Raw genomic sequence first — 14017 nt, forward strand, 5'->3', positions numbered from 1 at the left:
TTCCTTCCTTCTTAAGGCTGAATAATATTTCACTGAATGGATATACCACATTTTGTTTACTCTTTCATCTGTCAACAGACACTTGGCTTGCTGCTACCTTTTGGCTATTGGGAACAAGGCTGTAGTGAACATGGGTGCACAAGTATCTATTCAAGTATCTGCTTTCGGTGGTTTTGTATATTCACCTAGAAGTGGAATTGCTGAATCATACTGTGATTCTGTGCTTGAATTTTGGAGGAACTGCCATACTGCTTTCCACAACAGTTGCATCATTGTACATTCCCACCAGCAGTGCATGTAGGAGAGTTCCAATATTTCCTATCTGTTGTTGCTGTTAGTTTTAATAATTAGAACTGAGCCTGAAAAACAAACATAGACTGGTTTAATAACCAAAACTGTTAGAGAAGTTATTAAATCTGGCCAATCTGATCCCTGATGTACTGCTAGTCTGTGGGAAATGGCAATTTCACAGAGAACAGCTGGGGGCAGATACTGGCAGCAATAAAACTGATTCATGCTTATGCCCCAACAGGGTGAGACTCTTGAATAAGCTAGTTACAGGAACAAATAAATAGGTAAAAGAGAATTTTTCCCCCTTGGCTTTTTCTTAAAATGCTTGCTAACTTTGCTAATGATTCACATAAGAATATAGCAGGCTAAACATATGTACTGCCTTCATCACTTCACCTCCCATTCATTTCTTTTTTTTTTCTTTAATGTTTATTTATTTTTGAGAGAGAGAGAGCAGGGAAGGGGCAAGAGAGGGGGGACAGAGCATCCCTAGCAGGCTCCACGCTGGCAGCAGAGAGCTCGATGTGGGGCTTGAACTCACAAACCATGAGATTGTGACCTGAGCCAAAGTTGGATGTTTAACTGACCGAACCACCCAGGCACCCCCCCCCCCCCGCCCCATTTATTTCTTAAACCCTTATCATCTGGGTTCTAGTCTCACAACTGTTCTGAAGCTGTGTTCTCTTAGGTCCCAACCTGATTTTCAGTCTCTGACAGTTGGGATCATCCATTAAATCTAAGTATTTTTCCCCAAGTTGAATCTTTCAAGCAGAGCAAAGATGCTCTTTGCTCCTTGGGCAAAGACATTCATCAGCCTGACCTCACATATTACTTCTATGACGATGACCTGAAAAATCGCCACCTCTGGGCATTATTCATTCCATTGAACAAGCTGAATGTCTCCTCTGGTTTCCATTGGGAACCTTGTTTTAAACTGTGTGCCAGGCATCTCATTCATGAAATTCATTCGTCCATCCATCACCCTCTCTGGTTGTGAAAGGCCAGCCTCTCTCCTTAGATTTCTTGAGCTGGGAGGAGTATAGACACACACAAATCGTTCTGCATGATATGGAAACAGGGGTACTCCACTGGCAACTCAGGAGGAGATTGGGATCCTAAAGGAGGAAATGGAAGGGTCAAGAGAGGCGGGAAGCAGGAAGGGCTAGCTAACAACGTGACAGAAGACCACGGTCTATGGAGAGACACATAAAACATTCCCTTTGTGGGAATGCGGGACTTCAGAAGAACGATGTCTGACAGTAAAGTTGAAGAGTTTGCAAATTGTGTGGCATTCCTGTGCAACTCCTGAACTTCCTAACACTCTTTGGGCTCTTTGGGGGAATGAAGAGGGTCATAGCCCAGGATTTTCCGGAAAGCAAGGAGAAGTAAAATAGAGCTGGGTATAATCATTTGGAGTCAGAGGATAGCAGATAAATCAATTGCAGTGTGGGTAAGAAAGCAAATCCCCGTGCCCTTAGGTATGTTAGGCAAATATGTGTTCTAAGCTCTGCCATCATCACTACCTAAGTCATTGACTTTGATATTAAGTAAAAGAGTGACCTCAAGAAGTAGGAAGCCATGGAGATTCTTGGATTATATAATATTCATAAATAGGACATCAACCTGTGGCATGAGGTGCCTGTGCTTCATAGATGTGAGAACACTCACGGGGCCAGCTGCATCTGTTTACTGCCATGAAGGGTTCGGCCCTCACCTTTTGGCTTCCTTCTTGGGCTCTAAGCTTCTTTCTTAAGCTCTTTAAGAGGCCTGGTGACCCTCTCATATCTCAGGGGTATAGTAATAATCATGCTGCATATCTTTATATCATTTCACAGTTTACAGAACTCATTCACACACATTTTATTCTCATAATAGTCTTTAGAAGGTATTATTCTTCCCATTTTACAGGTGAGGAAACTGAGGTTCAAAAAGGGTTCCATGATTCGCTCAAACTCACGCATGTAGTAAGTGTCTGAGTGAGTGAGAATTCTGTCTGTTGCGCTCCCCTTACCCCTGGAGCTGCCTTCCGAACATGAGTTCTTCTGACTGATTCAAGCACCTCTCTCTATAAAGTTGGTTAAGGGATTTGTGCTTCTGTTGCTGACTATTTTCAAGGTTTCAAATTAGTATTGGGGAAAAGTATGACTTTTATGAGAGTTTAGGGAATAGTTACAAACATTCAAAATGTGGAAATCTCACCTTAAGTATTCATCTGGGTGGAGTCAGCTGAGGAGGTACTAAGAGGGACAAGAAAAACCAGAAGATGCATTTCCCAGCTACAGAAACGTTGAGAACAAACCCACCAAGAGTTTGATGGAAATATTCGAACATTTTCCTTAAGGATTTCATAAAGAATTGCTAAATGCTAAATACAAAGCACTGTTTTATACTTATGAGAAGATTCTTTGCTTCCATGTTTCAGGCAAATCTAAAGCAGAGCAATTCTCTGAGTCAAGCTCACCTATGTAAAGTGTCACGTCTTTCCAGGGCAGACTGAAGCCCTGCATCGAAGCAAAAGCCCAGAAACTGTAAAGGGATAAGGCTACAGGATTCATGCTACACAGGCTTCATCGTCTTGCCCATCTTCACGTCTTCGTTTGGTTTTACTCAGAAGCCCTTAACCAGACTGGTGGGGGGACAAAAAGGGAGTGTGGGCCATGCAGGTGATAGGGAGAGCTGGCCAGGGCACAGAGTTTGCTTCAGTCTCTGTCTCTCTCAGGAAGGGCAGACGAACCCTTAGGAACTATGCGTTCTGGTGGGAGAAAAATTATTCTCAATGGGGGTATTTAAATATGCACATTTCCAACCAACTATTTGAGGATCGCAGGGCCAGTTGACATATCCAGTAATTCTTCCCTCTCCCTCAGCCATGGTTTCGGTCACCCGCAGTCAAGGTCCAAAGCAGATGACCCTCCTTCTGATGGATGGTCAGAAGGTCACCAGGAGCCTTGTGGTATGTCATTCACCTTGCTTCATCTCATCATATACTCATTTGATCATCTCACGTCATCACAAGAAGAGCGAGTACAGCGCGATATGATACATAACTTTTATTATAGTATATCATCATTGTTCTACTTCATTATTCGTGTTGTTAGTCACTTATTGTGCCTAATTTAGAAGTTAAACCTTATCATAGTTGTGTATATATGGGAAAAAATGCAGTGTATGTGGAGTTTGGTACCATCTCTGATTTCAGGCACCCAATGGGGGGCTTGGAACGTGTTCCCATGGATAAGGGGCACAACTATACCAACAAATCCCTAATAGGCTTGAGTTTTGTCTTTCATCAGCTCATTTCCCAAGTTTAGGAAGAAGAGCAAAATTAGGTCATTTCATTTTCATTGACTTTCCCTTACCCTTCCTCTCCTGGGAAGAGGAACAGACCCAGTAGATTCATAAATTGAATAGTTTAAGCAATTAAAATCTGACTCGAGCTAACTAGGATATACTAGTAAGGAAGGAGTCATCTAATTTAATAAGTGGGAAGACATGATCAAGAATAAGCCATTCTAACTTCCACTCTGTTAAAAAAAAAAGTTGTGTTAAGAAATTCCAAATGTTTGAAACATTTCTAAGAAGGCCAAATAATTTTTTTTTTATCAGTGTATTTACTACAAGGTATCTTTAAGTTGTGAGGGCCTTTGGTGCATTAAGAATGACCGGGTTGTTGGCACAAAAACAGACACTCAGATCAATGGAACAGAATAGAGAACCCAGAAATAGATCCACAAATGTATGACCAACTAGTCTTTGACAAAGCAGGAAAGAATATCCAATGGAATAAAGACAGTCTCTTCAACAAGTGGTGCTGGGAAAACTGGACAGCGACATGCAGAAAAATGAACCTGGACCACTTTCTTACACCAGACACAAAAAATAAACTCAAAATGGATTAAAAACCTAAATGTAAGACAGGAAGCCATCAAAATCCTTGAGAAGAAAGCAGGCAAAAACCTCTTTGACCTTGGCTGCAGCAACTCCTTACTCAGCACATCTCCAGAGGCAAGGGAAACAAAAGCAAAAATGAAATATTGGGACCTCATCAACATAAAAAGCTTCTGCACAGCGAAGGAAACAGTCAGCAAAACTAAAAGGCAACTGACGGAATGGGAGAAGATATTTGCAAACGACATATCAGATAAAGGGTTAGTATCCAAAATCTATAAGGAACTTACCAAACTCAACACCGAAAAAACAAATAATCCAGTGAAGAAATGGGCAAAAGACATGAATAAACACTTCTCCAAAGAAGACATCCAGATGGCCAACCGACACATGAAAAAATGCTCCACATCACTCATCATCAGGGAAATCCAAATCAAAACCACAATGAGATACCACCTTACACCTATCAGAATGGCTAACCGTAACAACTCAGTCAACAACAGATGTTGGCGAGGATGCAGAGAAAGAGGATCTCTTTTGCATTGTTGGGAATGCAAGCTGGTGCAGCCACTCTGGAAAACAGTATGGAGGTTCCTCAAAAAATTAAAAACAGAGGCGCCTGGGTGGTGCAGTCGGTTAAGCGTCCGACTTCAGCCAGGTCACGATCTCGCGGTCCGTGAGTTCGAGCCCCGCGTCGGGCTCTGGGCTGATGGCTCGGAGCCTGGAGCCTGTTTCCGATTCTGTGTCTCCCTCTCTCTCTGCCCCTCCCCCGTTCATGCTATGTCTCTCTCTGTCCCAAAAATAAATAAAAAAACGTTGAAAAAAAAATTAAAAAAAAAAAATTAAAAACAGAACTACCTTATGACCCAGAAATCGCACTACTAGGTATTTATCCAAGGGATACAGGTGTGCTGTTTTTGAAGGGACACATACACCCCAATGTTTATAGCAGCACTATCAACAATAGCCAAAGTATGGAAAGAGCCCAATGTCCATCGATGGATGAATGGATAAAGAAGATGTGATATATATATATATATATATATATATATATATATATATATACACAATGTAGTATTACTTGGCAATCAAAAAGAATGAAATCTTGCCATTTGCAACTACGTGGATGGAACTAGAGGGTATCATACTAAGCGAAATCAGTCAGAGAAAGACAAATATCATATGACTTCACTCATATGAGGACTTAAAAAAATTTTTTTTTAATGTTTATTTATTTTTGAGAGAGAGAGAGAGACAGAGCGTGAGTGGGGGAGGGGCAGAGAGACAGAGATACAGAATCCGAAGCAGGCTCCAGGCTCCGAGCTGTCAGCACAGAGCCTGATGTGGGGCTCGAACTCACAAACCGTGAGATCATGACCTGAGCTGAAGCTGGACGCTCAACCGACTGAGCCACCCAGGCGCCCCAAGGAGGACTTTAAGACACAGAACAGATGAATACAAGGGAAGGGAAGCAAAAATAATATAAAAACAGGAAGGGGGACAAAACATAAGAGACCCTAAAATATGGAGAACAAACAGAGGGTTGCTGGAGGGTTTGTGGGAGGGGGGATGAGCTAGATGGGTAAGGGGCGTTAAGGAATCTACTCCTGAAATCACTGTTGCACTATATGCTAACTATCTTGGATGTAAATTAAAAAAAAAAATAAATTAAATTAAAGAAAAAGACTTCAAATATTCTGCACTTAAAGCCATATTTCTCAACTTTAATATGCATACAAATCACCTGAGAATCTTGTTAAAATAAGGTCCTGATGCATTCTGGAGTAAGGCTTGAGATCCTGCATTTCTAATAAGCTCCTAAGGCATGCCAATGATGCTGTCATAAAGACCACACTTTGAAGAGCAAAGTCTCATAAGGTCCAAGTTTTGGGTGAGGAGGAAGTCCCCTGGTGATTCATATGCATGAGAATCTTTGCCCAAGGTCAAGGGACATTAAAAGAATATCCTTACAAAACACTAGCTACATTTACTCAAGGAATGTTGATGACATGGTCAAGATTTTTTTTTTTCAATTTAATGTATCTCTAAGCAACTAGACTGTTTTTGGGGCACCTGGGTGGCTCAGTCAGTTGAGCATCTGACTTGACTTAGGTCATGATCTCCCGGTTCTTGGGTTCAAGCCCCACTTCAGGCTCTGTGCTGACAGCTCAGAGCCTGGAGCCTGCTTTGGATTCTCTCTGTCTCTCTCTGTCTCTCTCTCTCTCCCCCTCCCTCCCTCCCTCCCTCTCCCTCTCGCTCTGTGCCCCTCCCCCACTCATGTTCTGTCTCTCAAAAATAAATGTTAAAAAAAAAAGCCTATGTTGCACACAGGAATGCTTCTTTTGCTTAAGATGAGCTACTTCCGTACCTCTGGCCCTATAGTGGTTTTCATGCCTCTGTCTCAGAATGTTTTTCCAACACTAATTCATTAAGTAGATGATGGAGAAACTGAAGCTCCAAGAGAACCAGAGGAAGGACATGGTTCCTGATCCCCAACCTGTAGCTTTCTTCAAAAAACAAGAAAAACCTTTGCCAATTCAGGGACACTGCCTGACAGGTAGAGTTGCTATAAAAGCAGTGCATTATTATTATTAAAATGTTTTAAATGTGTATTTATGTTTGAGAGAGAGAGAAAGAGAGAGCGAGAGAGAGCACAAGCAGGGGAGGGGCAGACAGAGAGGGAGACACAGAATCTGAAGCGGGCTCCAGGCTCCGAGCTGTCAGCACAGAGCCCGACGCAGGGCTCAACCCCACGAACCATGAGATTATGACCTGAGCTGAAATCAAGAGTTGGACTCTCAACCAACTGAGCCACCCAGGCACCCCTAAAAGCACTGTATTATTAAAACAAGGCTATAAGATGACAGGCTATGATTTTTGGCAAAGTAGATTTCAGATAATTAATTGAACAAAAAAAACATAGGGGCACTTGGGTGGCTCAGTCGGTTAAATGTTCGACTCTTGGTTTCAGCTCGGGGCATGATCTCATGGTTCATGAGTTCAAGCCCCGCATGGGGATCTGCTGACAGATGGAGCCTGCTTGGGATTCTCTCTCTCTCTCTCTCTCTCCCTCTCTCTCTCTGCCCCTCCCGTGGTTGCTCTCTAAATCTTTCTCTCAAAAATACACAAATAAACATTTAAAGAAAAGAAAAGAAAAAAGCCATACACATTGGCTTGCAGAGGGAAAAGCATATTTAAATATATTTTAAAAACATATAGCTTTTGTCTTCTTGCCCAGTGAAGACATACCTGTAGGATGGCGTTGACTGGATATGTTTAAATAAGGGAAAAAGTATCCAGTAACTGAAACAGGAGGACCGGCGTGTGCCAGCGCGGTGTGACATTTCAGCAGCAGCCTGTGGTGACCACCCTCCTCAGGGCTATCAGGGGATATAGCCCTGATCGCTATCCCCTGACGCACTGTTTGCCATCTCCACCGCCTTCCGTTTCACCCGCGCTTGCCGTCCAGGAACAGCCCAAACTGTCCTCCGGGGACAGAGCCTTCTTGGCAGCCGTCTCAGGATGGTCAAGTGATGACCCGGTTCTCCCCCAAGTCAGATCCGATGAGGAGAGGGGTTGAGGTGGGAGGGCCCGAGGTCCCCCCCACCACTGCTGCTGGAGCAGCCCCTGGCTTTCAGAGAGGGGCTGGGGGAGGGGCGGGCAGCACCCCAGTCCGCTCCCCAGGCTTGGATGACCTGGCAGGTGCTCACACTTTCCTCAGGGGAGACTCACAAGGAAGACTCCTGACCCGCTCACATGCAGATTCTGAAATCACTGACTCATTATGAGCCCCCTGAATTACACTTTTTCAGTTTTCACGAACGCCCCAGGACCAAGAAGGTTGACATAAAAGAACTTGGGGATCTCGCAGTTGTAAGAATGACTCAATTCCTTTGTGATTACTAGGCAGTCGAGTTGGAACAAAGCCTAGTCGGTGAGAAGTTACTGACCTGTAAATACTCCTCCCAGTGGGTCCTGCTCATTCACTCAGTGGCTCACCAGGCTCAGCCGGCCTCTCCAGGGCGACATTCCTCTCCATCTGACCCCCACATCCCCTACTCCCTCAAATCTCTCCCTTCTTCTGCAGCCTGGATACTTTCTGTGCTGCCCCTGCCCGCCCCCGCCCCCCACCTGCCCCGCTTGTAGGGATGACTCACGTCCTGGCCTGTCAAAGACCTCGTTGGTCCTTGAAGCTCATCTTAAATGCCGCCTCCTTCATGGCGATTTCCTGAGTGTCCCCCAAACAACTACCTCTCCTTTCTTCCTCTTTCTCTTTTTACAGGGCTTGGATTGCTCTGCCTGGTGGCGTGGCTGTTTCTGTGCACCCCACGGATCTCATCTCTCTGTAGCCAGGGCCGTGCATTCGTCCCCCCGTGGCACCTGGCACATGGAATTGACTCGCCATTTCTAAAATGAAACTGACTTGCAGTATACGGAAACCAGACGGAAGGGGGTAAGGAAGAGACTAGGGGGTCAAGAAGGGAGGGCAGAGGCTGGTGGGCAAATGCAAGGGAGCAGGGAGGTGATTGCTGACAGTGCAGTCAGCCAGTGTGATGGCAACCAGGAGGAAAGGACACGGTGGGTGAGTCTAGAGAGTCGAGTCGATTCTGAGTCGCTGATGTATCTCGCCCCTTACAGGGGCCCACAGGAACCCGTGCGTGGGCAGAGCATTAGCATCTCAGAGCACGAGATCCGCAGAGTGTGGTATCACCATCGGGTCACTGCAAGCAAAGCTCACGGTCAGTGTTCTTGGACCAGCGAGACCCCAACAGCACGGGAGCCGGTTGGGGAGAGGCCACGATGTCCAGAGCAACCACAGCTGAGGGACACGGTTCCAGGTCCGGAGGAGGAGTCCCTGCTGAGCTTGACCAGTGTTAGGGGGCCGGGCGCAGATCCAAGGAGAACACCGGGCCCCAGGAGACAGTCCCCTCTGGAGTCCCATGTCCTCCAGCTCAAACAAGATGAACCTCTCGCCGATTTTTAGGGATTTCCAGAAAAGGAGATGGTGTTCCTTTCTTCCACAGGGAAGGTTGCTTTCTTGGGTTAGTTAAGGGTGCGTCCGTGAACTACTGAGACTGCCTGCACACTGTTTTGTGAGGCCCTGATTCAAGGTCATTGCACAGGACTGCCGTCCAGCCCTAAATTCTCCAGGTTGAACAGTGGAGAGGACACCCCTGGGCGTGGTGGCCACTGAGTGGATGGAATACATGTAGAATTTACGTCGTACTTTCTGGATTCCGAAACCAGCCCAGTGACCAGGGTAGTGGGGCCGAGGCATGGGGTGGGGTGCAGGGGGGGATGAGAGGCCATTTATCTGAATCAGGGTGTGGTCACACAGCTCAGAGAAGAGGCTGAAAGCCGGGAGCTGCTCCTACCATAGGGCCTTGGAGTGATGGCAGTCCACAAATACCTCCAGCCTGTGCTCAGTGACAGTCCAAACCTGACACAGGGCCCTTCTTTTACAAAGGTATGCAGCCAGGTATCCCTCAGAACTAAAGCCTGAGGGATGGCCTCAATCAGAGAGCTGGGCTAGCTGCTGTAGAGATCTCTGTGATCTCCAGGATGCAACCAAGGGAGGAAGCAAGGGCCTTTGCTTTTATTTCGGTGCTGGGGCAAGTTTTCCCTTTAATTCTCAAGTGCTCTTGTTTCTGGTCAGCTGCTGGCAGGAGGCAGCTCTCCGCCTGGGCCCACAGCTCCTCAGAAATCCTAGTGTGCCTGTCACCAGAGAGGCCCAATCCAGACAGTTGTCCCATGGGATAGTTCAGGGTACCCTGCATGGAACCCAGTTGTTCAAACAAACTCACAAGTTTCAGGCAGGTTGGCCTCCAAGTTTAAACATACTGTGTCCTGCCTAATGTTTTTGGGAGGCTGGGGGTGGGGGGGCGGGGAGGGGTGCTGTTCAGACTAGAAAATTCTGCCTCAAAGAAACCTGTTACAGTAAATTTGAAGTGGATTCAGGGTCAATATTTCAGAAAAGGAGTCAAGAGACTTTAAGGGGACTCTTTATTTATTTTTTAAAGTTTATTTATTTTTAGAGGGAGTTCATGTGGGGAAGGGGCAGAGAGAGAGGGAGAGAGAGAGAATCCCAAGCAGGCTTCCCACCGGTAGCACAGAACCCGATGTGGGGCTTGAACTCACAAACTGTAAGATCATGATCTGAGCTGAAACCAAGAGTTGGATGCTGAACCGACTGAGCCACCCGGGTGCCCCTGAGGGGACTCTTTAAGGCCAGATATCGTTGTGGACTGATTTGGGTTTTCCCAAATTCACGTGTGAAGCCCTAACCCCTGGTACCTCAGAATGTGCCCAAATTTGGAGACCGCTGTTAACAGGGTAATTAAGTTAAAATGAGCTCATTAAGGTGGCCCCTAATCCAGTGTGGCTGCTATCTTTATTAGAAGAGATCGGGAGGGGCGCCTGGGTGGCTCAGTCGGTTAAGCATCCGACTTCGGCTCAGGTCATGATCTCACACTCTGTGAGTTCAAGCCCCGCGTCGGGCTCTGTGCTGACAGCTCGGAGCCTGGAGCCTGTTTCAGATTCTGTGTCTCCCTCTCTCTGACCCTCCCCCGTTCATGCTCTGTCTCTCTCTGTCTCAAAAATAAATAAACATTTAAAAAAATTAAAAAAAAAAAAAGAAGAAGAAGAAGAGCTTGGGACCCAGACAAGGGGGAAGGCCCTGTGGAGATATGAAGAGAAGGTGGCCGAGGAAAGAGGCCTCAGAAGGAACCAGCCCCGTCCTCACCTTGATCTCAGACTTCAGTCTCCACAGTGGTGAGAAGTGAATTTTTGTTATTTAAGCATCCCAGGCTGTGGGACCTTGTTGTGGCATTCCAAGCAGACTCATACAGGGCCTGGGAGAGAGGGAGGGCAAGGGTTGCAGTGCTCTGGAATGACAGTTTAGGTGGAGGGTTCCAGATTAGGGAGACTCAGAAAGGTGGGGGATTAAGGCCAATAGTAAGTAAGGCTGGATTAAGGTAAAAGTAACCAGCTGGTCTAACTCTGCTCCCTTTACTTCTCTTCCACATACCCTTCTCAGCTTGCTTCTTGCAGCTGGAGGTCTTATCAGGTCTCTCAGGAATATATACCATTTATTAGGAGGCCCCTGAAAGTGGAAAAATACCTTGTCCCTCCCACCTCCGTGCCAGTAATCGCTACTGGTGGGACTTCATAATGGTGGTGGAGAATGTAGAGTGAACACCTTTCTCAAGTGGCCCTCAGATTGTATCACTTGGGGAACAGCCTGCTAGTTCTACTCTCTTTAAGTTTACTTATTTTATTTTGAGAGAGAGAGAGAGAAAGAAAGAGAGAGCATGAGCAGGGTGGGAAGAGAGAGAGAGAGAGAGAGAGAGAGAGAGAGAGAGAATCCCAAGCAGGCTCTGTACTGCCCAATGTGGGGCTCAAACCCACAAACTGTGAGATCATGACCTGAGAGGAAACAATGATTCGGACGCTGAACCAACTGAGCCATCCATGTGCCTCTATTTCTACTCTTAATTAAGTGTGCCTAATGGAAGAAGTAAAAGATTTAAAGAAAAAAAGTGATTATGGACGGTGGGACGTCGCAGTGAGTTTTCAAATGGAACAAAATCCCCTATGCAGAGTCCCCATGTAGAGTCCTGGCTCCTCTTTAGTCTCAGATCTTGATTCCTCTCTTTTTTATTTTTAGTACTTGAAAACAAAATCAGCAGCCTCACACAAAGAGTTGGACCAACATTGGAAGTTCTGCCATCGAGTGGACCCACAGAGCCCCAGAGGTGAGTTATTTCATCAGTTCGTGTCTTGATTTCTCCATGTGCAAACCTGTGGGCCGTGCTCCCCACTGCCTCCTTGCTCAAAATGCAGTCAGGGACATTCAAGCTAAAATAAATTCAGGTTCCCAGTAAGTATAAAGTAAATATCTACCTCCAACGTACTTTTTTAAAATTATTTTTTAAAGTTTATTTATTTATTTGAGAGAGAGAGAGAGAGAGAGAGAGAGAGATGGAGAGAGCACATGGATGGGACAGAGAGAGAGAGAGTCCCAAGCAGGCTCTACACTGCCAACGCCGAGCTCAGTATGTGGCTCAAACTCATGAACTGTGAGATCATGACCTGTGCCAAACCTGGACGTCTAACCAGCTGAACCACCAGCCGCCCCCAACATACTTCTTACTAGAAGTGGGAAAGATAGTGAGCCAAAGCTTAAGTTCCTCCTTTTAGCTTTTGAGTTTGAAAAGGACTACTTCTTTCTTTTTATGAAAAACAAAAACAGTAACAACCCCCCTCCCCCGGAAAACAACAAAACAAAACAAAACCCCAACCACTCATTTTGCTCATTAAACTGCTATGATTTTCTTTTAATAACAGGCCTGGAATAGGTAGAAATTCCCTAAACCCATTGAAAAGATGGCTCTCCTCTCACTATAATTTTGATGATTACAGCTAACAGCAGCTCACTTAGTTGGCTTCATTTGGGAGGACTGAAACTTATCTCTTGGAGTGCCTACCTTATAATAGTCGCTGTTTTGATAGAATCTCTTCAAAATCCGTTAAACATCCCTTTTCCTTCCTAACCATTGTCCACTGGATGTAGGGTCATCATAATATTACCGTTGCATTAGGAGGTGTAATCCAGTCCTGTCACCAATGAGCCACTGTGGTTTTTTTCCCCTTAGGGCTAAATGATCATGTTCTTAGGGATCGTGTGTCTACTTGGTGCCACTGCCTGTTTTCGCCAATCTATCTATTTTGAGTCTCTGCCCCTTGCCGTGGGCTGTGAGAGCAGACGCTGAGCTTGTTAGACTGTGTCTACAGCTAGATATAATTGGCTCTGAACTCCAGGTGTCAGGGGCTCTTTGGCGAACAGTGGTACAGTAGACATTCATGAATACCACCCCAGCTTGCATTACTGCCTTTCCAACAGCCCCTGATTTCTGCTGGAGGATCCACATGTTTCTACCTGGGGCTCCGAGGTTGGAGCCCTTGAGCATAGCTAAGCCAGTCAGCACGTTGCATTCCCTAGGCATGTGATTGGTCCAGAGGTGATACATGGACCCAAGAAGGTCCAATCAGAGTGTTCTCAGCATCTCTAGCTTATGATGCCTTGATAAGGACATGGACAGACATGGAACAGAGCATATGGCCTGCATCTGTCCGCAGTTATCTTGTCACCATTAGTGAGCTAGCTTTAGGATGAGGTTGATCCCAATGAAGACAGAATGGAGAGAAGGATTGAAACAGTTCTTTGGTGCCACCTTCTTTTTTAATGTTTGTTTATTTTTGAGAGAGACAGAGACATAATGTGAGTGGGTTAGGGGCAGAGAGAGAGGGACACACAGAATCCGAAGCAGGCTTCAGGCTCCGAGCTGGCAGCACAGAGCCCGACGTGGGGCTTGAACTCATGAACTGCAAGATCGTGACCTGAACTGAAGTTGGACGCTTAACCGACTGAGCCACCCAGGTGCCCTGTTTGATGACATCTTCTAAGCACTGGATTAACCATTGCCTAAAGGTCCCTTGACCTCTGGATCTTTCTTTCTATCTACCTTTCTTTCTATCTACCTTTTTCTTTCTTTCTTTCTTTCTTTCTTTCTTTCTTTCTTTCTTTCTTTCTTTCTTTCTTTCTTTCTTTCTTTCTTTCTTTCCTTCTTTCTTTTCTTCCTTAATGAGGCTTTATATGATAAATCTCCTTATTGTCTAAGCCAGTTTAAGTTAGCTTTTCTGATATTTACATCAAAGAGAGTCCTAACTGACTCATAATGTGAAAGAATTTGGACTTGGTCTGAAATCTATTTTGGTACTTCAGAAGATACTGTTGATATACTTCCTGGTAATACATGGGTATCCACTTATTTTTTAA

At 45.4% G+C, this 14017-nt stretch overlaps 1 long non-coding RNA gene across 4 annotated transcripts in view; it reads left to right on the forward strand.

Moving 5' to 3' along the window:
• LOC131483597 (uncharacterized) overlaps window positions 1–14017 on the forward strand; it is a 31137-nt gene that overhangs the window by 8529 nt on the left and 8591 nt on the right. For 3 of the 4 annotated variants that reach the window (XR_009247792.1, XR_009247794.1, XR_009247795.1), the window contains 2 exons: window positions 8462–8632; window positions 11846–11933. This is a non-coding gene — a long non-coding RNA (uncharacterized LOC131483597). Of the gene's footprint in view, window positions 1–8461; window positions 8633–8817; window positions 8919–11845; window positions 11934–14017 lie in introns of all 4 variants that reach the window. The other variant, XR_009247793.1, reaches the window with a different exon arrangement.

Source organism: Neofelis nebulosa, chromosome 8, assembly GCF_028018385.1.
Source record: "Neofelis nebulosa isolate mNeoNeb1 chromosome 8, mNeoNeb1.pri, whole genome shotgun sequence".
Lineage (NCBI taxonomy): Eukaryota > Metazoa > Chordata > Mammalia > Carnivora > Felidae > Neofelis > Neofelis nebulosa.